This window comes from Rattus norvegicus, chromosome 13 (assembly GCF_021556685.1).
Source record: "Rattus norvegicus strain SHRSP/BbbUtx chromosome 13, alternate assembly SHRSP_T2T, whole genome shotgun sequence".
NCBI classification, from domain to species: domain Eukaryota; kingdom Metazoa; phylum Chordata; class Mammalia; order Rodentia; family Muridae; genus Rattus; species Rattus norvegicus.
In genome coordinates this window covers 107,883,654-107,909,526 of record NC_141546.1, presented here as the reverse complement: position 1 = coordinate 107,909,526, position 25,873 = coordinate 107,883,654, and the positions used below count along the sequence as shown (strand labels likewise).

Below are 25,873 nucleotides of genomic sequence, written 5' to 3'. Positions count from 1 at the left end.
GCCCAGGCTGGGATCTTTGAAGCTACTGTTCTATTTTTATCCTCTGGGCTGAAATTTGCAGAGCCCTTTGCAAAGACTGTTTCAGCTGCTGCCGAAGTCATGGTCCCAAGGATGAAGGTGTATGAGGGGCCACTGTGTTCTGAAACTTACATGGTCTCTAAACCTCAAGACCGACACTCCCTAAATTTTTACCTGTGTCCTTCTCCCCTCTGCCCTTCCCTTCCCTTCTGTTTCTTACCTCCTACCCCTCTTTCTTCTCTGTAGGATGGTGTCATTATGCAGCAACGTGGGTCCAGGATAAGGCATTGGATGAGAAGGAAGGGTAGGCAGGGGAAAGTCTAGGAAGAAGGGAAGAAGAGGAGTGAGAAAAATCAAGCTGGAGACAACAGAGCAAGATGATCCAGATCCAGGTGGACTGGGTCAATTTTGTCTCATCTAGGTAGGCGGTTTAAATCTTTATTAATTGGCAGTGAATTTATTGTGTGGATGTACTGTGGACTGGGAATTTAAGATGTAAATCTAATTGCTATATTACAAGTTTCTGGAACTTTGATTTACCAGGCTAAAGAGGACATTGTGTGAAAGAAATGGCTGAGAGGCAGTTGGAGCATGCAGGTCTGGTTCTGTTGCCCATGTGGAGTGAGAACACACAAAAGCCTACAGAACGAGGTGTGTGTGTGTGTGTGTGTGTGTGTGTGTGTGTGTGTGTGTGTGTGTGTGTGTGTGCGCGCGCGCGCGCGCGCGAGTGTGCATGCCAGGCATGGTAACTACCATCTAGGGGGCTGCACAGTGAGGGTGACTAAAAGGGAGACAACCAGGAGAGGGCGGCTTGCGGACCATGCGGTTGACTAGCAGCCGGAGTGAGCAGATCCAACTTGTGGGAACTGGTAGAAAACGTTCCTTTTTAATCTTACTGCAATACTCTCCAATTTTTTTTCTCCTATGTCCTTCTTCTCAGGAGACTATGGACCCTCTTCCTCTCCATCATCTTTTCCTTTCCCTCTTCTTTCTTCTTTTCTCTCATCCTTAACAGCCTGTCTCTCTTCTTCTCTCCGTCTCATCCTCCCCCTCTCCCCACCTATATATTCTCCTCCTCCAAACCTACTTTCTTCATCTCCTTCTTCCTCTCCGTTTCCTTTCCTCCTCAGCAGCTCAACCCTTCCTCTCCTCACAGTCTCCCCATTTCCTCCGTTTCTTCTACTGTTCCTGTCAGCTGCCTAGAGGATAAGGAGCTGGGCCTTGGCCGTACTGGCTAAGTAACCTTAGCCAGGTGACAGGAAAGACTACAAAATTGGGAGGCAGGAGAGACCTCAGGCTTTCCTTTCTCATCAGTCTTTCATCTCAGATAAGGTAGACAGCACAGTTTTCTGGGTTTGTGATAATATTCCAGGCCCAAAGCTCGGATGGCAGCTGTCCATGGCAAGCCAGACTTTTGAGCATATCATCAGAGCCTTTCTGGTCTTGCAGTCTCCACTAGAGCTAACACTCCTTTGTCTCCAGCTGGTTTTTGGACCCCTGCTATTCTCATTTGTGATTTTATTTTCCCCAAATCAGGAGAGTTGTTCCAGGCTGGGCTCCTGTCCAGAAAGCCCTGCACATGCTCCCTCTTCCTAGGCCTTTGCTTCTCCTCCTGGGTACCCTCACTGGGTCTGCCTTTCCTCTCTCCATCTGGTGCTGCAAGCCTGCAGCCTGGGCCCTGCAGGGCTGGAACTAGCCAGGCAGGGCTGCCAGCAAGCCAGCAAAGCCTCCTGCAAAAGCAAACTGAGAATCCACACTACCTAAGTTTCTCTGCCAGTCCATGTCCAAGAGACAAAATGCCTAGAGTGGTTCATGGATAGCAGAAAAGGCAGCATGCACAGCAGGGGTGAGCTTTGTCCAGCCAGCACTTTTACTAGCAATACATCTGCTTTAAAAATGTATAAGGAAATAAAGAAAAAATCTGGGCAAATTGCTTTGATGGAAACCCATCCCTCATATGTTCAGCCTTTCCCTGTGTCAGTTATGAATTGCCTCATTACCCAGTCACCAGTTCTGTAAGAAAATCTGCCCCATCACAGCCCCATCCTTCTGTATATATATATATATATATATATATATATATATATATATACCCCCTTTGTATACATCCATGCTTGCTGCTAGCTGTGCAATGGGAAAGTTCACCACCTAACCTATCAGGACCATAATACTAACTCCTGGACAAGGGACAAGGTCCCTACTCTCCCATGTAGACAGACATCTCCTCATACACTTCATGTATAGCCCCATCAATTCCAGGAAATCCCCCAGAGCAGAATAAGAAGTTCAGCCTGTCTTGTCATGTCCTCCTCCTGCTCCTGCTCCTGCTCCTCCTCCTCCTCCTCCTCCTCCTCCTCCTCCTCCTCCTCCTCCTCCTCCTCTTCCTCCTTCACCTCTATTCTTCTCCTCCTCCTCTTGCAGCCCTGAAATAGCATGGCTTTCGCCATCTGGGAAATCCTCCTCACTGAGTAGGGATTTGGGTTTCATCCCCTCTGCCTGGCCCTCAAGGTCACAAGCACATTGCAAAATTCCAGTAAACACAGACTCCAAAGAGAGCAATTATCTCCTGGCAAATAAACAACAGGGAACAATTAGCAACCCCCTCTTGGAGATCACACTCCACCTCAGGACAGTCTTACTTCCTACCTTGTCAATATATTGACAGATTATAGATCAGTGGTTTTACTAGAGGTGAGATGCAAGTAATTTTAAAGCTAAACTGAGCATGACTAGAATATCTTATCTCTCCCCACTTCACAGGAAGTCATTTGCATTCAGTTGTAAAATAAGGTTTGAGTTCTCCAGGGTCCTCAGCAGCAATGGCAGCCACTAACCACTGAGACAGTAGAAAATGTGTAGTCAGTCTCCTGGAACCATCCATTTCTTGGCCCAAAGCTAGAGCCATTGAACACTCCTGAGTGAAATTCATGTCTTATGAATACCAACCATTTGCTTATGAGATGGAGCTTAGGATGGGGCTGGTCACCGCAAAGGCCTAAGCTTGATTATGGGATCTGATATTGAGCTTCATCTCCCTCCCTGAAGAGAGCTCAGAAGGGCTGAAGGTTAAATGGTCTATCACATTCATTCTCCAGCTCCACAGATACTCGGAAGGATTGGATTTAGCAAGTTTCTGGATAGTTGTATATACCTAGATGGAGGCTCACCTGAGGAGAGCTCAGAAGTCTGCTGCACTCTCTGTCTAGCCTTTGCATCTCTTCCCTTTGACTGGTCACTTTTAACCTTTGCTTTTTGTTATTATTGTTTTTGTTTCTTAGTTTTTGCTTTGTTTTGTTTTGTTATTTTAATATTTGTCAGACTATGTCTCCAGTAGCCCAGAGTGGAACTTGCTGTGTAGCAGAGAATGATCTTCTATCCCTCTTACCTCTTCTTCCCCAGTGCTAAATCAGAGGTATGCACTACTATGCTAAATTTATTTGGTACTAGGGGTGGAATCAAGGGTTTTGTGCATAGTAGGTACACAAGCATTTTACCAACAAAAGTATATCCAAAGATTCTTACCTGTATCCTTGGCAACAAACTACTAGACAGAGATAACTTTTCCTGAACCCTAAGAAACACTAGAACAAAGTAGTGGAACCAAGGGGAAAGCCTAAGAACCCAATCTGTAGTTAGAATTATAAGTAGAAGATGCTCAGGCTGATGTCTAGAGGAAGGTAGTCTCCTGTACTCCTTGCTTCTATTTGGAAAAATCTAGGAATTAGTACAATGATCATCTTGAATAGCAAAGCACAGAAGTAAGCAGAGCTCCTCAAAACAGAGTAGACCTTAAAGAAATGACTGGCTGTAAGGTGTCTCTGCTTTGTACACTGGCAAAGGTCAAGTGAAGCTTTGGAGAGGGACATTGTAAGGACTTTTCCAGGAGAGCTAGAGAAAGCTAAGAGTCACATCAGAGTGTATTTATTCAGCTCACCATGCCACAGAGACCAGTCTCAGGTGACTGAGGGTTCCCAGCCTTTACACATGAAGAACAGCTCTCAAAGAATCTTTCATGGTTTGTTGCATATAGGGAAAGGGCAAAGGCACTTCCAGAGGTTTCATTCTTCGTGGTTTCAATAAGTCAGTTCGTTCTTTCTTGAGATGACTTATCTTTTACTTCTCCCTCAACCTGTGGGATCTGATATGACCCTGGGAAGTGTCAGAACTGAACTGAACCACAGCACAGCCGCTGGTGCCTGCTGCAGAATTGCTTAGCTCATATATGAGAAAAAACACACATCCATATAAGCAGAGATTAAGTATAAGTAATTCATGTTTTATAAATATGAGCAGAAGAAAATAAAGAATTTTCTTATACTTCATAGACCCACCAATGGCCTAAGTGATGTTCGTATTAGTAACCCCAAACAAGGGAAAGTAATAGAAAGATGGGGAAGGGAATACGAGAACAAAGGGGTGGTGAATATTATCTAGAAACTTGTGACTTTCCTGGGGCTAGCCAGGAAGAAAAAGGCAGGGGTTGGCAAAAGTTTGAAACCAGGAACATTGTCAGAATCGGTAGAAAAATGTGTCACACATTGAGTAAACCCTTTTTGATCATGAGTCATATCAAGCAATTAGATTGGGTTTCAAGTACAGGTGAGACTTTCTAGAAATCATCAGTGGTAGGACAGAAATAAACAAAATGCATGGTTTATGTCACTTAGCAGTAATCAGTTCATTTGAAGCTAACATACAACCAATGGACCAAGTCGAGGTGATTGTCACCACTTCAGAGATATGCACCAGAATTTTGCAGGACACGAAAGCTTCATGGAAAAACTATGGTTTGAGCATCATCTGAGCTGAATGCCTGCTATGTAATAGGAGGGTTTGTTTCTTCTCTGGACATCAGGATACAAAATGACACATGACTTAACACTGATATGTAAAATATATCCATAAGCTTCTAGGTTCATATGGACCCAAGGAATATGCACCTCATTTGTTCTTTTCTTTTCTCCATCTTTATTAAATTGGGTATTTCTTATTTACATTTTTTTTGGTTCTTTTTTTTTGGAGCTGGGGACCGAATCCAGGGCCTTGTGCTTCCTAGGCAAGCGCTCTACCACTGAGCTAAATCCCCAATTGTTATTCCCTTTCCCGGTTTCCGGGCCAACATCTCCCTAACCCCTTCCCCTTCAGTTCTATAGGGGTGTTCCCCTCCCCATCCTCCCCCCATTACCTCCCTCCCCCCAACAATCACGTTCACTGGGGGTTCAGTCTTGGCAGGACCAAGGGCTTCCCCTTCCACTGGTGCTCTTACTAGGCTATTCATTGCTACCTATGTGGTTGGAGCCCAGGGTCAGTCCATGTATAGTCTTTGGGTAGTGGCTTAGTCCCTGGAAGCTCTGGTTGGTTGGCATTGTTGTTCATATGGGGTCTTAAGCCCCATCAAGCTCTTTCAGTCCTTTCTCTGATTCCTTCAACAGGGGTCCTGTTCTCAGTTCAGTGGTTTGCTGATGGCATTTGCCTATATATTTGCTGTATTCTGGCTGTGTCTCTCAGGAGAGATCTACATCTGGTTCCTGTCAGCCTGCACTTCTTTGCTTCATCCATCTTATCTAGTTTGGTGGCTGTATATGTATGGGCCACATGTGGGGCAGGCTCTGAATGGGTATTCCTTCTGCCTCTGTTCTAAACTTTGCCTCCCTATTCTGTCCCAAGGGTATTCTTGTTCCCCTTTTAAAGAAGGAGAGAAGCATTCGCATTTTGGTCATCCTTCTTGAGTTTCATGCGTTCATCTAGGGTAATTTGAGCATTTGGGCTAATATCCATTTATCAATGAGTTCATACCATGTGTGTTTTTCTGTGATTGGTTTACCTCATTCAGGATGATATTTTCCAGTTCCATCCATTTGCCTATGAATTTCGTAAAGTCATTGTTTTTGATAGCTGAGTAATATTCCATTGTGTAGATGTACCACATTTTCTGTATCCATTCCTCTGTTGAAGAGCATCTGGGTTCTTTCCAGCTTCTGGCTATTATAAATAAGGCTGCTATGAACATAGTGGAGCATGTGTCTTTGTTATATGTTGGGGCATCTTTAGGGTATATGCCCAAGAGAGGTATAACTGGGTCCTCAGGTAGTTCAATGTCCGATTTTCTGAGGAACCTCCAGACTGATTTCCAGAATGGTTGTACCAGTCTGCAATCCCACCAACAATGGAGGAATGTTCCTCTTTCTCCACATCCTCGACAGCATCTGCTGTCATTCTTACACGGTCTTCAGTATCTATTTCTTGGATGTCTTTTACCTGGAGGAGCCATGGCTTACACCCATGTCTATATGTCTGTCTGGGAAGAAAATCTGATCTTTGGCTTATGCCTTAGAGCTTCATGGAGATCCATAAGAAGAGTTTGCACAGGTGTAGAAGGATGACTACTTACAAACTTCACAGGACAGAACATCAGTCAAGGAAACAGACAAGTGCTATCCACAGCTTCACTGAAGACTTAGTATGCAGCTCAGCATGGATCAAGCAAAACCCATTAGATTCTCCTCTGGGACCAAGTCACAACCTCTCAACTGTGTTGTCTTAGGCAAGTCAATTTCCTTCACAGGAAACCCCCTTCTCTTCTGTAATACAGCTGTTGGATTTTGATAGACCTCCAGTGTGCAGGCCTCAGTCCTATTAAAGTACAAATATAGAGATCATCTCCCTAGCTAACAAAATCTGTGCCCCATGATTAGAGCATCAATGTCTGCATATACAATGGGACCTCAGGATGAATCCTGCAGAGGATATCTGAAAGTCACAGTTCCAGCATCCAGATGTTAATGTCAATGTTGGCATTGTGGTTAGATGTAAAATGTCCTCCAAAGAGCCATGTGTTTGAACACTTGATCCCCAGTTGGTAGGAAATTGTAGAACTTTTTGATGTTAGAATTGCTGGAGGAAATGGGTCCTAGGGTGGGATTTGAGGGTCATAGGCTGATCCTGCTTGAGACACAGCTCTTTGCTCCCTGGTTTGTGAGATATGAATAAGCCACCATGCAAGGTCCTTTTCCTTTTATGCTATGATGGACTGTGACACTCAAACCATGAGCCAAATTAAATCCCACCCCTTTTTTTCTTTTTGGTATCTTATCATAGCAATAAGAAAAGTATCTGAGAACACCAAAATTTCATGCTGGTGATATAGGAATGTGGTGGCATCGCACAGAGAAATGGCAGGAAAGATATCTTCTTTTTCTTTCTTTCTTTTTCTTTTTATTTACTTATCACCTTCTTGAGGGAAGTTTTTGCAGATGGGACAGGACCAGCGCAGCTGCCAAGGCATCTAAGACCTGGACTTAATATCAGTGTAGTAGACCTCCAATTAGTCTGCACAGGTCCTGGAAGCTGCCAGCAAGAAAAGGTAATGGGTTCTCAAGAATAAGAGAGAACAAAAACCTTGTTTGCCCTGTGAGGAATTCTCCCTCCCCAGGCTGCCATCCTTCCCAAGAAACAAATTAACCAGCTGCCCCTAATGACCTTCAGACCAACACCAGCCCATTTTCCCTTGAAATTAACCTTCTATTCTGAATCTAAACAGCATCTAATTAGCCCTGAACACTGGTGTGCTAATATAAGAGAAGTCTGTAAGAAATGAAAACGAGAGAGTTTTATCAAAGGAGAAAAAAAGAAGAAACAGCAAAAAGCCATCCTCCAATTATCGTCCTTCTAACCTCCACTTCCCAAATCTTCATCTGTCTTCCTTTCTACAAACCTTGTAAAGGAAATCGCTTTCAGACAAATATTTGCCCTATCTCATTTGACACTGAGAAGGCAGGAAAAATATTGCCCATCAAGATAAATATCAGTATAATATTCCAATTTTCCAGCATTTGACAGCAATCAGGGGAAGAGTAATGTGTTTCCCTCTGTGACTAAATCATTTAGAGACCAAGGTATTCTTTCTCATACTCATTAGAGAAAAAAAATATTCTAATAATCTCATTATCCCAGTGCGAATAACAGTAAAAAGCACCAAGACTAATGACTTCTTCTACTCATGCCTCCATGGATACCAGGCAGGCCGGGCATTTATGGGAGCTGCTTAGTGAAAAGGTCCCTTTGGCAGCCACCCCAAAGCATTTGCTGCTCTGAACACCCCAATGAACAAGTCTGGTTCCAATTGCAGCAAGGTTCACTCACACCCTTGGACTCCAAAGATGGTAGACAGTTTTTAACAAACCTCAGTGGAAAAAGAATGTGTCATGGCATGTTAAACTTTATGAAAGTTCTTCCAGGGAATAACATAATTTCACGGTGCATTGCTCCGAAATGACCGAATACTTGAACAATTAATTTTTAAGGTGTAGCATTGACTTCATCTTCCTGTATTTAACCCATGTCTGATATTGTCAACAATGCCAATGAGTTGGTAGAAGAACTGAGCCTGAAAATTATTCTCTGACTCTGTGCTTCCTTTCCAGACATTAGTAGTCCCTTCTTTGGTTCAAAATAAAAAGACGAAGATTCTACTACTCCCCTTAAGGACAGGATATGTCACAGCCGGCACCATCAGGCAGGAAGCCAGCATTCTCTGGAGATGTGAACCCTGCCTATGACCTTTACCAGTCATGGCTGTGTCACCTTGACCAAGTTTCTATTCCTGTCTGGGATGAAGGTGTAGAGATGGAATTTGGACTTTACGAACTGAAAAGGTGTTTCTGCAATGATAAATGAATAAATTTGTAATACATCCTCTGACCTCCGTTTTTACCACATGATATTTTCTTGTTGGCTATTTGCTTTCCCTCTCCTTGAGTACTCAGGTAAGGGAAGAATTGGTATGCAAGAACCTCCTCTCAAGCCTCACATGAGAGATTTTAAATTCACAGGAAACAGTCGTAGAATGGTAAAGTTGGAAGGAGTCATACAAAGCATCATATGAATTCCTTACATTTGGGAAAAATAAAATACTAAAAGGGGAAGGACTTTTTCCCAAGGTCACACAGGTGTTTATTGGCAGACTCACCAATTCCCAGGCCAGCAGTCTGTCCTTCACACCCTGCATCACTGCTGTCATTATTTTCTTCTTTCAAGCCAAGCTCATGAAAGCAACATTGCCTTGCATTTATGAACATCAGAATACAGGGATTTGAGGACCGGAATGGGCTTTACAAATCACTGGGGCAGGCCTGCTGGGAGAATAACCAACTCTCCAGTTTTGTCTAGGGTGAAGGAGACATTGAGGACATGGTACTTAAGCCAGGAATGTCCAGAGCAAACTAATGAGTTGGTTGCCCTGACCCTGGCCCAAGTGACAAATGAATTTATTCTTCAGTCCTCAGATCTCAACGTGAATCTCTTCAGCACAAAGGTGTCTGTGACATTCTCATTTAGCAAATGGCATTGCTGGAGCCATTGGATCTGTGCATTGGTTTCTGTGCTTGTCATCACACTGACAGTGCAGATGATGGGTCTGCAGAGAACCCACCAGAGCACAGCAGTAAAATGTGAGTCTCTTCCCTGCATTGGAGACATTGATAGAGCTAAAAGATGCACAGACAGATTGAAGCCTCATATCATTCTTTGCTTTGCTTGCCTTTCTCAAAAGTCTCCTCTTCTCTTCCTGGCTAATGGGTCATGACTCAGTGACTATAGAGCCTGTGTTGCTCTGTTTTGTTTTCCCACCTTTCTGATAATTCAATGTTCCAGCTCCCATTCTAGGACAGCTATAGTTTCAGGCTTGGCCTTGGGAAGATAGCTGAGTGAATCATGTTTCTGAAGCAACAGAACAGCCAGCCTTATGGTCTTTTATACAAGCTTTCTGGAGCCCCATTCATCCCTAGGGCTTCAGTTCCACCCAGATGATTATGGTTTTAGTTAGCAAATTCCACCATTATTCCCTTGAAACCATCCTGACTGCCCATTAGTTCTATTCTAGGGGTTGAAAATTACCTTTCTCCCCTAGGACAGTGGCCATTTGGGTGAATGAATTCAGTAGTGAAGGCAGATAGCTAAGACAATGAAGCAGTGAGGGAAGGGGGCAGAAAAATTTTAGTTGAGCTTCTTTCCTTCCATCAACTTCCATGCTGTTGCTTTCTTCTATAGGGATCCTTGACTACCAGGTGCCTTTGACCTTCCTCCATTGCAAATGGATCTGCCTCAGTGCTACATGTTCCAAGTTCCTACCTGTTCTAGTTTCATTTATGTTGCTGTGATAAAATACCCGACAAAAAACAACTTCTGGAAAGGGAATTTATTCATCATATAACTCCCAGTTATAGTCCATAATTGGGCAGAGGTTGAGGTAGGAACTCAAAGCAGCTAATCATATCATATCCACAGTCCATAGCAGAGAGAAATGAAGGCATTCTACTTTTTGCTAGATGTATTAGTTAGGCGTTCTATTGCCATGCTAAAACATCATGGCCAAATGCAATTTGGAAATAGAAGAATTTATTTAGCTTTACATCTACATCACAATAACTCAAGGCATGAATTGAAGCAGAGGCCATGGAAGAGTGTTGCTTATTAGCTTGTTCCTCATGGTTTGCTCAACTTGCTTTCTTGTAGTACTTAAGGCAACCAATTCAGGGATAACACTATCCACAGTAAACTGGTTGCTCCTTTAGTAATCACTAACAAGAAATTGTTGCACAGGCTTGCCCACAGGCCAATAAGGCAGTGGCATTTTGTTAATTGATGTTTCCATTTACCAAAGACTCTAGTTTATGTCAAGTTGACATAAAACTAAAGCATGCTAGCTTTCTCCACTTGTATGTTGTTTAGGACCCTCTTTATAGGAAATGATGCTGCCCACAGTGGGTAGGTTCTTTCTACATCAATTGACAACCAAGATAACCCTCCACTGACATGACCACAGGCCAATGTGATCTACATAATTTCTCATAAAGACGTTTTGCAGATGATTCTAGGTTGCATCACATTGACAATTATAACTAACTAGCATAACACCAATACCCCCAAATAATTTAATTAATGGGGCAAAAGAAAAAAACTCATTCAAATTAAAATTGGGAAGTGTTCAAAAGAAAACAATTTATACAATTAAAAATTTTTGTTCTAAAGTGATAATGTGGGTTTTGACTTTTCTAAGTGTCTTTTGTCTCAAAAGAGCTCAGAAGTCATTTTTTTTAAAAAATCCCTAATTGGTATTTAAAATGAACAATGCGCAAGGAAGACTTTTCAAATTTTTTCTTGCTCTGGATCCCTGGTACCCTGTTGTCCTGACCCTCCAAAGTTTCTCATTACTGTATATAACTAAACATTTAGCAGAGGAGCCAACAGATCTACTGCTGCTACAGCCAGTCACCTAGGTGAGACCCTTGAGAGGAGAATGAATGCTTCCTCTCTCGGTTGCATCCTGATTGATTGTATTTTGAAGTAATATTTACAGTGATTCTATGTTCTTCTCCATGAAGTATGTCAGGACATCCAAGAAAACTGCTCAATCTAACAATGGCATTATTAACCTTGGTCTTTTGATTAAAGGGAACTTTAGTAGGTATCTTGACCTCAAGCTTACTTAGTATGCATTTCTACTTATTAATTAATAATGTGTGGGAGATGTGTTCTTAGTACATAAATACATTGCTCCTACTCAAATTGTACTCTGCTAATCTTAACACTCATTGATGATTCTTGCCTGTGCCACATGGCAAAATGGTGGGTGATACACAGTGAGTTTTTAAAATGCCTATGATTACTTAAATATTTATTATTTTTGTTTATTCCATCATTTGTACTAGCATAGAATATAGATTCTTTGTGGAATGAATCAGAAAACTGTTTATTTTGATGTTTAAATTATCTCTGCTTTAGTCAATAGATGTTCAAAGTAGAGTATCTTATGTAGTCTCTTATATCTCTGTTATGTCAGTCAATCTATGACCGCTATCTTACGTTCTATCACATAATGATGTTACGGACCTGTGACCCAATTTCAAATACTTGTTTAAGAAGTTCTGATTTCCCTAAATCGAGAGTGACACATAAAAAGCAAAACCTAGCTGTGTCCATTGTTCCTGAAGTGTCATTGATTTTTATGTCTTCTTGATGGGCAAAACTATGAAGTGTGTACATATTCACATTCATTTCTATTCCTGTATCATCCTGGATATGTTTAGACAAACACAAAGCCATGAGTTTACACCAGATCCTCACTTCCAACCCAACACTGTAGAATTTTCTGTTGCCTCTCCTCTTCTATATTTGTAACTCCTAATTAGTAGTAAGAAACAAGAAAATGCCAACAAGCTAAAAATACGTATTTTCCCTATCTCTTTCTTTAACTGCTCTGCATCTCGGTTGATCATGGATGTACTGGCCTGACTTTACAAATTGTATCTTGGCACCATCCCTCTTAGGATCTGCATCCTAATGAAATGCTTGGCCCTGCTTCTGCAGGGCACACAAGACAGCAGTTCATTCTTCACACTAGCCTAAGTTGCTATCATTTTGTGTGTTGTTAATAGTCAAAATCCTTTCAGGAGATTTGAAACATAAAAGGCCTTTTGTGCTCACAGATTAACTCTTTGTTGCCTTGTTCTTTTCTTGGGAAACAATGTTTCAGTTTTGTAGCAAATACACATCCTGTTTTCATCTCATAATTTAAATGTTTTTAGAAAGGAATTATCTATTTGTAACTCCATTTATAACAAAGACAATTTTATTAGAAACAAACTAAAGAGTTTATTTTGCTTTGCTTTCTGTCACTTCTTTTGTGTAGTTTGCTTTGTTGTTGTTGTTGTTGTTGTTGTCGTCGTCGTCGTCGTCGTCATATCCTATCCCAGACAGGTATGCTTCATTATTTCTGATAAGATGTGGGAAGTGACTCTAGCTAGCCAGAGCATGGCAAATATGCTTTTGGAAGGCCTTTGGGAGCCCTTTCCCTCTGCCTTGCTAAAAACCATTAGATTAATTCCTAAAGCTAGCCCCAAGGTCTATTCCCTTCTTTGGCCACTTCCTCCTGAGGCTAACTACCAAGGTCCAACTATCAACATATTTAAGTCCAGCAACCAAAATCCCCCTTTGGCTCACCTAATTAAAATGCCCAATTAACATGAAAGACCTCATCATAACACAGGGATTCCCCTTTACATTTAAAAAACAGTCATTTTCCTATGGGCCATATCTGTCTCCTCTCAATCCAGAGGCAGTCTTTTTTTTTCTCCAGGACAAATACCCCTGCCCCTTCTCTCTTGTTCCCCCATCCTCTATCTCCTGTGTCTCTTATTCCCTGCCCTTTGTTCCTCTGGTGCAGATAAAACTCTTCTGTGCTGACAACTTGGTCTTAGGGTGTGCTGAAACAATACCCATCCTTTTAATACCCACCACCATTTTAATGATTTCCCCATAGTGTATAACATATCACTTTTATTTAACTGCTTTAAAAATTTTAAGTATTATTGTTTGGTGTGTGTACATATGTGCACCCATATGATGTGTCATGTGGGCACTGTTCATCACAGTTTGAGTGTGGAAATTCAAAGAAAACTTTTCTGGTTCTTGCCTTCCATTTCCATGTGGGTGGGTTGCAGAGATCAAACTCAGTTAATCAGGTTTACCAGGCAAGCCCCTTTACCTGTTGAGCCATTTTGCTGGCCCAATTCAGTTTTATATACTGTGTTCATCAATTTGATAATTATGCATTTGTTTCATTTACTTTCTGTTTATTCTACTTTTGGGATTTGATGGACTTTTGGGTTCTTTGAGTTGATGTCTTTTGTTGGTTTTGAAAAACCAGCAAAAACCAGCTTTTTACTAGTGAGCACATAACTCAATAAATTATTTCTGATACTATATTTTTCATTTCTAATATTTACATGTGGTTCTCCTTTATATTTTAATTTATCTGCTGAATCATTTATCTTTATAATCATTCATTGAAAAGTATAATCTTCTGATTCCTACATCTTGGTCACTTATGGGTCTTCCATAATTATTTCTTATAGTTCACATTATCAAGCTTCTTCCTATTTTTGTAAGTTCATATCTTATTTAAAATGCCCTGTGTAAAAAGACAGCAGTGACCAAAATAAATTATATTTGTCCTCAGAAAATATCTCTTCCTATGCCAGGCTGTTAAGATTTCAAACACAGATTGAATCTAAAATACATGTCAACTGAATCTGGTATTTGGGGCAACTTTAATTTCATCAAATTTCCCAACAATGTCCATTACTATGAGGGTGAAATAAGGTTTTTTCCTTGAACAAGAATCAGGGTCTGTGCTTGCAACAATCTATAGATTTCCCTGATGCTAAGTTGTCACAGTGAAGAGCATTTCTTTCCTTCACAGGCTGTTTGACACCTATTAGGGTCACTTGAGAATTTCTTGGCTCTTGGGTTGGCTCTGATCTCCATTCCTCATGCTTTGGCGTATTTAACCAGTCTGCAGACCTATTTCTATACTTCCGCTATATTATCCTTGGCAAGGGCCCAATGCAATGATCATCCCTTTTGTCCTATGCCCCATAGATTCCTCATAGAAAAGTCTCCTCATTCAAAAGTGGAATCCCTCTCAAGAAAATTGCTCCAATGCATTCATCAAAGGCTGGGGGAAGTGCTGCATGTGTAAAAACTCCATAAATGAGATTCTCAAGACTCTGACCCATCATGCCAGTCCATATGCAATAGTTAAAGTTCATTAAGGGTCAAACAAACTTCTTGTTATATAGCTTTTCACTCTTCTCCCTATAGGGTCTATAGCACTTACAGCAACTCCAAGTGCTCTCCCAGTAAGGGTTCATTTCTTCACACATTTTAGTATATTGCAAAGTCTTCAGTCTCTGATGGATTTGGAGATACTATGACTTTATAGGTAATTCAGCCTGGATTCACCAGTAGAAGGAATACCTGTCTCTTGGTCCAGTTCTGTTTTTAAGCTCTTCCTTTGCTTCCCTTCTACAATCTAATTGATCCTTGCCCCTCCACAGCTTCTTAGCTTCTCCTTTAAAATAATTTTTGAATCTCTCTCTGTAAACCTTAGAATTTTGAAACTTGTATAATGTTAGTCTACATTTTGATATTTCTTTGTCTATTTATACTTTGACATTGGAAAATGACTTTTGCATATTCCTGGGTAAGACTCTGAACAGTTAGTTATTCCTGCGAAATAGATAGAACCAACAAATTCTCTCAACCAAAGAAAATTATTTGGAAATTAGAAAATCTTACATATTAATTGGCCTTTCACTCTCAAGAGGGTAACTCTTTAAAGGGACAGACCCCCTGATCCTGTCTGTACACACCAACAGACAGGAGGTACCAGCAAGAACAGAAGTGAAGTTAACTTCTGCTCTTTTTCTTACTGTTCCTAATTGCCATTTTGAAACCTGACATGGTTGAGTTATGGGAAGCAGAAGAAGAAAAGAGGGCAAAAGTTGTTTCCTGCCTGCTCCTGTCTTAAAGTAGTTTTGTTATCTCAAGACCTGGCAGAAACTTAAAGCTAATTCTTCTTTCATAAATAAACTTGAGGCTTGGTGGGCTCTCTGACTGAAGCCTACGCATGACATTCTCTAGCATAAGGTGTTGCTATAGCTTTGATCTGGAGTGCTCCCCAAAGATTCATTTATTAAATGTTTTGTCCTCCATCTGGTAGCATTGGAAGTGGCAGGGTAAGGTGGGACTTCATCGTGGGAAGATTTTAGGTCATTAGTGGTGGTGTACAGTCAGAAGGGACTATAGAGTTCCAAGCCCTACTTCTCTTCTGTGATCCTAAGCAGCTTTGTTCTGGCCAGAATGGGTCCCACAGGCCCAAAATATGGGGCCAAATGATCATGAACTGAAATCTCCAGACCATAGAGACAAACAGTTTGTCTCCTTGCAAAATGTGATTTTAGAGGTTTGTTGCAGGAATAGGAAATGGTAAGCAGAGATTTCTTGTTCAAGAAAACTTTTTAGATGAAACTATGTTCTCACTTTGACCGTTATATCCTGCAAGGATTTGTACACACCTGGAGTGGCCATCTTAGCTTACTAAGCACTCAGTGATTCTGTAGGCATAAATTAGGTGGGGTTGGTCGTTCTCTCAAGGATGGGGTTTGTGCAACAAGCTCTCCAGCAAATTCCCTTTGAACTTGAGTGAGAGATAATGTAAATCACAGATCAAATTTTATCCAATAAATTCTCATAAATACCTACACATCTTTCCACATCCATTATTGACATGGACCTCACCAAACATTCTCATACCCTTATTTTTTAATACATGCCTGGTTATCTATCCATAACTGACTTGTAATTTATTATACTTTTGGGTCTTGATTTCTCAGTTCTGAAGGTTTACATTTGCATGCAGGGTCATCTTCCTTTCCCTGACCATGACACATTACTATTCTACAGGTTTCTGTCCTTGAGCTAATTATGTCTATCCTCAACACACCTGCCTCCTGAGTACTATTTCCACTCTCATAGCAACAATTGCAGGCATGCAAATTAGTCCAAATCCTGTCTAGTTACATTCTCTCACTCAAGTCTCTGACTTCTAATTGCAGCAACTTATAGGATAATAACACACTGGTCTCATGGAACTCTGAGTCTAACAAGTCCCAAACAAGCCTCCAGTTCTCTTAGTTCTGTCTCTCGCTTTACAGCACATGCCTTCAGTTGTGTTCCCACATTCTCATGCAATGTCTCCTCTGCACCTTTCATTTTATTTCTTCCTGTGCCTGAAAAACACCACTAATCCTCTAAATTAAACTGCAGCTCATCATTTCCCAAACAGGATTATTGATTTGTCCCACTCTGAATCCCTTAGATTGTACTATTTGTGACTTTCTTTCTACATGTTTACATACAAATGTGTGTTTTCATTACTCTGAATTCTTCAGTGTCAAGGGCATATAACACTGCCTCTAAGTGTTCAGGGAAGTTCTGTTCTCAGTGCATGTCTGTTAACTGGAATTTATATGCATCTTGTTACTTGATTTCTATAACACCAAGAACAAAATTTTTACTATACCCAATATCAGATAAGACAGTTACAGTTCTAGGGTGTTAAGACTCTGGCTGCATGGTCCTTGGAATGGAGGTCAAGCTGGTTTTATACCAGTCATAGGTGCCTTTGTGGCATTCTTAAAGGCTTCTCTTTCCCCAGACACGATCATACTTTTTCCAATGTTTTGTGCATGCTAAGCAACTGTTCTGCTACTGAGCTATATCCCCAGCCAAACTATATATGAAAGGTATGTGAGGACCACCTCTATTGCTCTCTCTGCTTATTCCTAACTAAAAATAAAATGGGTGAGGGACAAAGTACTACATTTAATTCATTTGAGTAATTGATACATCACAAGCTTTCTGCTTAGTGTTCTCATGATGCTTATATAAGCTGTTCATAACACTAATATGATGCCTGTTTTATGTTAGTTTGACTATAGCCTGGACCACCATTGTAGCGGTGTTACAGAGCCCTGTGGTTCTCCAGGAGCCAGGTGCCATGGTGAAACATGCCTTGGGCTTTCTCCCAGGCCTGACTTCTAACTCATGTCTGAGGTCAGGCTTTTTCTTATTAAAACCTTTTGATCCTGACTCAGAATTTTTCAGTTTCACATGCGAAGATAAGAATGTACCTTTGAAATCATTGAACCAGAGCTGCATGCAAGTCATTTTCTCCAGAAAACAATTTCAGAAATGAGAATCAAGTAATGAGGATGGAGGGTTAAAACAGAAGAAAAAAAGGCTACATGGGAGAATATTGTCAAACTGACATTCCCTTACCAGAGTTCTCAACCTGTGGATCACGACCTTTTTGGAATTTCATCAGATATTCTGTATATGGGATATTTACATTATGATTCATAATGGTAGCAAAATTACAGTTATGAAGTAGCAACAAAATAATTTTATGGTTGGGGGTCATCCCAGCATGAGGATTGTATTAAAGGGTCACAGCATTAGGAAGGCTGAGAACCACTGCTTTAGATAGTTGAAAATCAGAATCCGTGTAATCCTCTGGTATAGAATGTGCCTCAGAAACATCCAGTCATGGAAGGATGTAGAGACCATTTATCTCAAGCCCCCTTGTACTTTAGTCACAAATTCAAGGTTAAAACTCCTGCCTGCTTTTCAGGTGGGTAGCAACACACATTTCACCAGCATCCTCAAAGCAAGAAGCAAGGAATGGCAGTTTACACCTGTATGAAGCCAGTTGCCCTAGTGGAGACTGGAGTGAGAGCAGACTGAGCAAGTGTGAGAGACACTCCTGGAATCCATTATATTATATGGATCTGATCGCCAGGAACCAGCCTAGGCTCGGAGAGGGGTTCTGAGAGAAGGGGTATTTGGGAGCAGTGAAACAAATGACTCAAAGTCAAATTGTGGGTCCAAGCTGACAGGCTATGTTCTGCTGGAGACAGTTTTCCAGATTGCTCTCTCTATGTTCTGCTTGAGATAGTTCTCCAGACAGTTCTCTCTTGCTATACTAAACATTCTCTGGATAGCTCAGCTCTTGCAGATCAAAAGCCCAGCTTTTTACTTACATATCAATTCATTCTTTACCACAGGTTCCCTTTTCATTAGCCCATGAGTCAGCATTCCATGACCCCAGCTCCTTGGTTCTTAGAAGACAGCAAGCATATATATATATATATATATATATATATATATATATATATATATATATATATATATGGGTCTGGACATAAACTCCCTCTGTCCCAGGCTGACCTTGAACACAGGAATCCATCTGCCTTTGTAAACACAAAGAAAAAACTTGGCTGGACAGGCTTGCCTTGTGATCACCACTCCCTAAATCTCTTTATCTCCTCAGTATCTTTCTGACGAGCTGGCTTATAGTGCAGCTGCCTCTGTTCCTTTAAATCTGTGAAGCTCCTTATTCAATTCATATTGGATCCTTATATTTTGCATAGTTCAGAAATCATACATTTTCAAGCTCTGTTTTCAGAGTTCTTTCCCACAGCCTTAAAGGCTGTCCCAAAGGTCTCAGTGTTCACCATTTTGCTGAGATGTGAGATACAACCTCAACTGCGAGACTCTTTATCATGGAGTCACTAACCTTGGCAGAGAGGACATCCCTTCAAGGAGGAATGTGAAAATATGTACACTATTATACAAACAAGCCTTATACCCACAGCAACCATTAATACTCATGGAGGCCCACACTTTGCTGGCCTTATTCCAGAGGCAGGAAACCATGTCCTACTAACCCTTACATGGCCATACAAAGCTCAGCATCTGATATCCTGGCTTCCAGGCACAGGGTGTTACCAAAGGTAACTTAGAAAAGAAGTGGAATTTGGAAAGGGAGTCAGCACGAACAGAGGCATATGTGAGAATGTTTCAGAGCCTCTCTTGCTAGTAAACAGAGGAACAGAGGAGCTGCTACAGAATGGCCAGCAAAGCACATAGAAGTCAGAGGGCAGAGCCTCAGAGAATATAGATCATTTTTTCCAGAAAGACCTACTTTGTGTTCTGCAGCTGCCTCTCTGGAGGTAGAAATCCACACACTCTTCAGATAAGCTGAATGTTCCAGGTGTTAACCCGACTCCCTGTTGTCAACACAGCCTAGCTTCATGTGGGAGGGTAGCACTGTCTTCCATCCCTGCTGCCTCCATCTGTCCTCTTTGGTTTAAGTCTTATCTCCTACCCACTTATGGAACCCACACATGCTGCATCCTAGATTGTTTTACCCTAGTGTCCTCCTGCAGTCTTGTTGCAGGCAATATTCCAGGATCTTGTATATTCTCTCATCTCTCCCCTTTTGCTCTTCTGCTATTTGAGCTTATGAGAAGCTAAATAATAGCCTTATGAGAAGCCAAATAATAATTCTGGAGCCCATGAATATTACTATATTAAATCGCAATGCAAAGGGGACTCGGCATATTTAATTAATGCTACAGACATTGAAACAGGTACATTAGTCTGGATTATCCTGCTGTAGCCAACCTAATCACTTGATCCCTTAAATATGAGCAATGTGTGCTGCTGGAGTCTGTAAAAGAGATATGACACAGGAAAGCAAGCAGTTCAGACGGAAGCAGAGGTTGGAGAGTGCAGACTGGACCGATACGGCTGGGTTTGATGATATAGGACAGAAGCCAAGGCCTGCAGGGTGACTCTAAAAGCTAAGAACTATCTTCTACAGACAACTTGGAAGGAAGAAGAAGTGTGGACATAACAGGGAACTGTCAACAAACTACAAGAGTCAGAAGCAGAGTCTTCTCCAGGAAGGAATACAAACACCTGAGATATAATAACAGGATAGTAGCTAAACTCGTAATAGTGTATTGAAACAGCAGCAGAAACCAACTACAGAGCCCCAAGGCTTCAAAAATACCTGGTCAGTGTTTCTTTCACAAGAGGATGCTGACTGGCTCCTCCTTGAGGGAAGTGACATTTTCACACATGAGATTATGGAGGGACAATGGGAGGTTCTGAGATAAGGTATCAATCCCAAAGGCGTCCTGCTCCTCACTGTGAAAACTGTGGTGTTCATACTGCCAGCACAAAGGTACTGACAGACAAAGCAGCTGAGGGCCTCCTGGCAGTTGTTAACTGCTGTTGGATGGATAATTCTTCTCCACTGTCACACAGAGTAAACTGCAAGGAATACCTAGCCAAGGCCCTACCCTTCTTTCTAGGCTCTCTGAAAGATACCAGCTATAAAAACCTGTTCCTCCTTGCCTAATGCTTCACTCTCTCTTTCTCAAGGTAGACCCTCCTCTATTATCCATCCCATTGGAGGAAAGAGACAATAGGAAATCTGTGAGAACACTGATTACTCTTCACTTCTCACTGAAGGATTCCAGACTAGGAAGAGGTGAAAGGGAGAATAATTCTGCCTGGTTCCTTATTCTATACCCACCCTTTATCAAAATCTTTCTCAGGGTAGAAGGAACAAACAGTTGTGCTTTGCTTTGCTGGGTGTGAGAAGCAGGCATGAGTTTTACCCTTGAATTCGTGACCATATAACAAGGGGCCTTGGGATAAATGGTCTCTACATCCTCCCATGACTGGTAGTTTCCCAGATACATTCTATAACAGCTCTTCAGTGGACACACTCAGAAAAGCAAAACACCAGCAAAGACAGCTAGGTCAAGATGGGAACCAATTGGTGGATACAGCCCCATGATTTGCCTTAGATGATTACAGTATATACACAAACTGACTGTTTATTAATGTGAATCCTTACATGGATTGGCTAGAAGGAACTCTGAAAAGCCCCTGTATGACATTCTTCCTCCCAGTACAATTAGCTCTAAACACCCAAGTAGCCCTCCCTGGCCAATGCTCCTGGCATTTCACTTTCTATGAGTTGAACTTGACAAGATGTTTTATGAATTCATCTGCCTTTAGGCCATATATTTTATCCAAGTTTCCCTTTCATTTTCTAATGAGCTGTTCTGGTCTTAACTAGCTGCAGCCACATCTGGGTTTCATTTATATCAATGATCCATAATTCCAGGTTATACTCTACCTTGAGACAGAACTTTTCCACACCAGTTAAAACCCATATATCAACTCTCTCTTCTGATTTCAACCTATACTCCTTTAAATCATCACATGGATCCTTGAGGAGGAATTAAAATTGGACAAGACTTTGCCTCCGGAGAGTCTACCTCTGGAAACATTGTAGGAAGCAATTAATGAGTAATAGTAAATGGGCAAAAGGTTTGAAGGAAATAGTGTTTTTACTTAACGGAAACCAAGGGTTGATCAGGCCAATTTATGCTTAGACAATATGTCACTGATAAGAATCTTTAACATGGGCAAGTATGGTTTACTACAGGAGGCTATAAGTCAGTATAAAATGTATGACATAGAATTTTAGAGACCCCAAAAGTAAACAGTGATGCAATCTGTTATATAAAATTTTTTGGCAAAATACCACTTTTCTGTGAGTCTATTTAAATATGGCCTTGAGGTTAAAGGTGTAAACTTTTGCCTCAGTCTTCACTAACTTGCCCAGGTATGTCTGTTTGTATGCCTGTATGTTTACCTCTGTACACCCAGTATGCCAGGTTATTTGTGTGACTTGGCCAACAAATGTATGGCCTAAGTGTACCAGCTTATATCTGGGTGACTAGTGGTAGCTGCCTTCCTAGCTATAAGTATGGTGGCACTCCCCCAAAATGAGTAAAGTACATCTTATGGCCTCTCTTTACCTCTTCTGCCTTCTTAAGCTCCTGAAACTCTCCTTGCTTCCTGGTTTCAGAACTTGGACCTTAAGTTCCATATCTAGAAATCTCAAGTGTATGTTAATTACAAAGAAAGTGACTCCTTTGCAACACAGGAAGCTGATAAATCTCCCTCAACTAAGTTAACATCACCAGTTATAAGTCATCAGTATCATGAATGGTAACATGATTTACAGAGAAGGGCGTATTATGTCTGTGGTGCTTTACCCCTAAAATGAAGAACTGTGACCTAATCATGAAAAAACATATAGCAAAAAAGAAGAAATACTCTTTTATTTTTCTCTCTTCTTGAGATAGGGTCTTATTTAGCCCACATTAACCTTGAATTCATGATCCTCCTTCCTCCCAATCTTGAGTGCTAAGATTATAGGAGGGTGTTACAATACTTCATCCAAAGAGTAAAAGAAAATCTGTTATTAAACTTGAGCAGAAAGGGTTGGGGATTTAGCTCAGCGGTAGAGCACTTGCCTAGCAGGCGCAAGGCCCTGGGTTCGATCCCCAGCTCCGGAAAAAACTAAAAAAAAAAAAAAAAAAAACTAAACTTGAGCAGAGTTCTCCAAAGTGCCTCAGGGATGAATGACAAGAGAAAACTAAAGGGTCATCACTGGAATAGACCAAGGGTAGAGAAGTGTAACAGATCAATTTAATGCAGAGCCTTGACTAGGTCCTGAAAGACAGGAAGTGGAGGGAAAAACTCAGGAAATCTGTACAAAATTGAGAGATGTCAGCATCATATCATGTTGATTTATTAGTTTTTAATCACTGCAGTGTGGATTTACGGTATGTTAACATTAGAGAAATCTCAGTAGCAGAATCTCAAACCTAAAAGTAGTTCTGTCAAAGTTACCTACACAATCTTAAAATTGTTTGTTTGGGGACTTTAATTTTTTATCTATGAAAATTTCTCACCCAAATTGCCCCAAAGAGTCAAACTGGTTTAAAGACAGAAGTCGCAATTGGAGGGGGAAATGATAACTTAGACGTACAGAATATGTCAGCTAGAGATCTGTTGCAACTGTACATTAGAGTTGCACCCTTCTTTACTACCAAGACCAGAACAACAGCAAATGTAACAGAATTGACAGGTGAGGAGACTGAGCTGCCTATGACGTGGATCTAGTTCTGTAAGTATGCGCTAGCTTTGAGGTAATCACAAGAAAGTGGTTGTGACAGATCTTTGAACGAAGTCTGAAAGAGGAATCAGGGAACACTTTGAAGACATGCAAGGGACATCTACTTCTCAAATGATGTGGTGAGGTGAGGATGTGTGGTCTGACCAAGTAAGATGTTAGATAGAATATTTTTGAAGTATGAAGGAGCTAAAAAGATATGCTGTTGCCAGGCTTAAAATAGAAAAAGATTTAGGACTTAGGGGAACAAGCTGGCATTTGGTCCCACTTTTGCCCTTAGAGTATCAAGGCAAAATAGCTATAAAGCCATCTAGAGTTCTGATAAGTTCTACAGATATAAAAAGGCAAAGTCAAAACTCAAGTACTAGTCAAGTAGAATCCCATAGAACAATCTCCTTTCATACAAACTATATAAACACATGCACATACATACTCAGACACATGCATACATACACACATATACATATACATATAATAAATGAGTACGTGTATAAAAAGCATAAGCAATAGATGTCTATGCATACATGTACATACATAAGGCAGAAAAGAGTACTCCCACCACTTTTGTGTTCTGGCTCTTTAGAAGTTAATATAAATCCAAGTGGGGAGGGTGATGGGACGTGTGGCGAGAGGGGAAAGTCTGCTGTAAAAGCAGGTTTAACAGTGAGTAGAAATTGCTCAAATTTATATGCAAAAATGTCAAGTCTGATGCATCCTCCTGGGTACCTAAAAAGACAAAGTCTGGTTAGCTCTCAAGGATTGTCTTGAGCACCTTTGAGAATAGTACCTTTGGGCACTGGTAGCCAAGTGACTCACTCACATAAGGAAGCTGGCACAAAGGATGAGACCAATTCAAACAGCAAGAAGCAGAGACAGGGCCTGGATGACTTTAGAAATCAAAGACCTTAGAAATGAAAACCTCAAACATTTATGCCTATTACTTAAAGGAATTAAATGCTTGAGGAGAAGGGTTTCAAGACCGGTATGAAGGAGGCTGGAGGCATTAATTCTATCCTCAGAAGAAAACAGGTGGACAAAATGAAATCAACATCTTATCTTAGATCCAACAAGAGAATTGAAGACACAGAGAAGATGGATGCTGTGGTGGGAAAAAAACAGGGTAGATGTGACGAACCAAACCTTCAGGGAGCAGAAGTCTGGGGGCTATTTACCTCCACAGAACCAGTGTTCCCGTAGGAAGATTCAACTGCAATGAACTGAGCACTGGAGGTCAAGTGTGCATGAGGCTGAGGTAAAAACTCCAAGTTTGGAGATTCAGCTAAACACACTACACATAAGGCTCTTGCCCAGGATTATCAGGATCCCACAGTGGAAGTCAGAGACCAAGCCCCACATATCTTAATGGAACAGAATGGTAGCAATTTTTCAATACTGTTGAAGCATGCTGTTCTTCTTTTCCTTTTATGTGCATAACTGTCTAATGCTGTATGTACCCAGTGTGTGTATGGTATCCTTGGAGACCAGAAGAAAGCATAAGATCTCCTAGAACTGGAATTTCAGACTGTTGTGAGCTGCTATGTAGGCACTGGGAATGTTACCTGGTCCTCTGCAGGAGAAGGGATGCTCTTAACTGCTGGGCCATCTCCTCAGCTCTCCCACCCTCTGCTACTTTTTTGTTAAACAGTTCCTGCTTCCAACAGTCTTCCATCTCAATTAACTCAGTCAACACAGCCCTACACAACCAAGCCCAGAAGCTGAGTAATTTCTCAGAGTTATTCCTAGAGGCTTATCTCCTAAGTGATTTTAAATCCTGCCAAGTTGGTGATTAACACTGTTACAATGCCAGAACAAATTCTTGCCTCTAACACCTACCAAAAATTATAAATATAATCTAACCTACAGATGGAGAGGCACAAAAGCTCACATTAAAGGACCATCTCAGTTTCTTTTTTTCTAGCATACCACATCTGGCTTTTATAAAAAAATATATATTACAAGATGAATTAAAGGACAAAAGGGATAATTTGAAGAAACAAGAGCAAGTGTAAAGAGAAGACTTAGATAGAGCAGAGATGTCAGGACTATTAGGAAAGAATTTAAAACAATTCATATTCATATGGTGAGATCTTGAAAGAGTGAACAGTGTGCAGAACAGGTGGTAGAGAAAGCAAGATGGAAACACAATCACAAGAAAGAAGAAAATGCTAGAAATGAAAGAAGCTTACGACAGAAACAATGTGTCAAGCACAAAATCTGACAGGAGGTAGCTGAGGAGGGAGTCAGTTTCCCGATGAAATCATTAGACATCCTTGATGTTGAAATGTGAGTGAAAAACACAATGTAAACTCAGGATGGGGCTCTAAGAGTTGAGCAGCAAAAGGAGCCCAGCTGCAGCACAGCAGATGAGAGAGTGAACCAGAAAAGAGTTTAACAGAACAGTGGCTAAGAATTTCCCAAAACTAGTGGCAACAACCTCAGACCCAAGATAACCCTTGAAAGTTCATATGTAAGCGTACCACATTTAAACAACAGAAAATACAGGACCAAAAAGCTTGAGAAAAAAGCCAGGAGTGTAAAGAGAAAAGAAAAATTACATATAAAATATCAGGAACAACACCAGCCTTTCAGAACTCGGTGTCGCTT

At 41.1% G+C, this 25,873-nt stretch overlaps 1 long non-coding RNA gene across 3 annotated transcripts in view; it reads right to left on the bottom strand.

Annotated features, from left to right (window-relative positions):
• Positions 1-25,873, bottom strand: part of LOC102549394 (uncharacterized) — a 312,476-nt gene that overhangs the window by 161,160 nt on the left and 125,443 nt on the right. For all 3 annotated transcript variants that reach the window (NR_190618.1, NR_190619.1, NR_190620.1), the window contains one exon: positions 239-338. This is a non-coding gene — a long non-coding RNA (uncharacterized LOC102549394). The remainder of the gene's footprint in view (positions 1-238; positions 339-25,873) is intronic.